The following is a 2,600-nucleotide window of genomic DNA, read 5'->3' on the forward strand; positions in this document are numbered from 1 at the left end:
ACGTGTTCCTGCAGAGTTCTACACGCAGCTGAATGCTAGTGAAGGGTATGGATACACTGAGTGGTGTCTAAGGCTGTGGAAACCCTCAGAGAACACACTCATGCCAGCACTATCTTCAGTGGGGATGGCTGTGAGCGCCATCGCTCAAGCCCTGGTCTCAGTCTGCAGGAACAGAGACTGCAGGACCCCCGGCACAGTGCAGCCCTGGGAGGTAATCATACAATCTGTAAGGTCCACGTGAGGCCGTTCCTGAGAGGGAAGAAGTACGGTGGCCGACAGCTGCAAACAGGCTCAGTGGTGTAAAGTAACTTAGTACATTTACTCAAATATTGTACTTTAGTAAACAATTAAAGTGCATTGTGATAACTTTACTTTTACTTCATTACTTTTTGTTGGCAAATGTAGCTAGCTAGCTAATAGCAGTTCTGCAATAATATCACATTGTTAAAATAAGCCCCTAAATCAACGTATTAGGTATATTTCCAGTGACATTGAGAAGTAGCCATCTTATTAGTCCTCCCCAGCCATCAACAAGGCTCCCAGCTGTGTTCTGTGGACAAATCATTTATTTGCGATAGAACACTATGCAGCATTTAAAGGTGGGGTAGGTAAGTTTGAGAAACCGAGCCCCTCCTCCAACACACACGAACGCGCACATGACCAATGAGGGCACGAGTTAAGTTTGTGCCCCGATGGAAGGCTGACAGGCAGGTAGGCCTTGATACAAAATGACTAATGAATATTAACTTGTATTACAAGCTAATACAAGACAACATGTTCCTTCAAAATGTGTGGTTTAATCGAGTGATCAAAGATACTATTGGATAATGAAATGCTCTTATCCTGTAGTTGCTGAAAGCTATGTGGATGGAGGAGTTTAAACTGAGAGACAAGAGCTTTAAGTTTGACAGCAGCGGAGACATCAACCTGGGCTACGACGTGACCATGTGGAGGTCAGATGGAGAGAACATCCACGTCCAGAATGTCGTGGCCGAGTATCACCCGCACAACAACAGCTTCACCCACAGCAACCACAGCACCGCCCAACAGCTCAATGCTCTGAAGGTAGGCCCTTCATATGGCAGTTATTGTGCACATGACCCCCACATGCTGCAGTGTGTGTTTACTACACACAGTCAGACCATCTGTGCCGATTCAAGCGATACAGAAAACTGGTTTTTAGTACTACCATATGGCAATGCAACCTTCAGTAAAACAATACAATAGACCTCATTTAAAGACATAATATGTAAAGTAAAAAACAATGTTAGGATAATTGTGTCTCCCTGCTTTCCTCAGCACATCATCTCCAAATGCTCCAAAAGCTGTGTCCCCGGGGAGTCAATGAAAACCACCAAGGGTCCACACACCTGCTGTTACGAGTGTGCCATCTGTTCTGCAAACTACTACTCTAATGACACGGGCAAGACATTCCCCTTCACACTCACACGTTTATGTACATGCACAAAGAGTAATAGGCCCTATTTCACCTGGAATAAACGTGTTTTGGCAAACATATAATGAGCTCACTGTACATGCACAGGTATTCAGGTGTAACCCCACTTCAACCACGAAACTCAGGAGCTTAGTGCATTCCTGTAAGTGCCTGTTACATCAGCAACAATGGCAGACTGCGTTGGAGCTGTGCTCATGTTGCCGCTATAAAAACATTAATCCACTCTCTGACTGTCGCACTAATAACATCCCATGATGCATATTTACCCATGAGTCTCTAGTTTTAATTGACAAAGTTTGGCAACATAGCGCCATGTTAGCATAGCCACCATAGCCTGTCTGACTATATTCACTACTTGGTGCGTCGTTTCCTACTGCCACATTTTCACTAAGATCTTACTTTTGATAGACTGACATGACAACTTGGGGAATATATGTATTAATTACCAGTGGTGTAAAATAACTAAGTAGATGTACTCAAGTACTGTACTTACTGTAAGTACAATTTTGAGAAACTTGTACTGTATTTCTATTTTTTGCTACTTTGTACTTCTACCCCATTACAATTCAGAAGTTAATGGTGTTCTTTTACTCCACTACATTTATTAATATCTTTAGTTACTCTGCAGATGTGGATGAATGATAAATCCACAAGCTACCCTGCAGTCTACAAAGTACTTCAGACTAGCTGCACCTTCACCAGCTTTGAGAACACTTTCATGATCAATCATTATAAAACATATCATATATTATTCTGAAATTGACCAATTTGCATAATGAGTAGTTTTTCTTTTGGTACTTCAATGTGGACCTATCATGCTATATTTGAATAATATATTGTCAGGCCATACCTATATAAAACATGTCTGTGAAGTTATTTTTTCAAAATACCAAACAGATCATACATTTTAGCCTCATTTAGCTCTATTTGCTCTATTCCAGCCCTGTCTTCACAAGTGCTGATTCTGTGGCAAATGAGCTGCAGCTGACCACGCCCCCTGCAAAGGAGGGGGGCGAGGCACGAGCGTCATGTTACCATGCTGTTTACCATGCTGTTACCATGCCCTTACCATGCTGTTACCACGTCTGTTACCATGCTGTTACCATGCTTACCATGCAACGCAACCTCTCATTCCCCTGATAGG

Source organism: Pseudochaenichthys georgianus, chromosome 16, assembly GCF_902827115.2.
Source record: "Pseudochaenichthys georgianus chromosome 16, fPseGeo1.2, whole genome shotgun sequence".
Lineage (NCBI taxonomy): Eukaryota > Metazoa > Chordata > Actinopteri > Perciformes > Channichthyidae > Pseudochaenichthys > Pseudochaenichthys georgianus.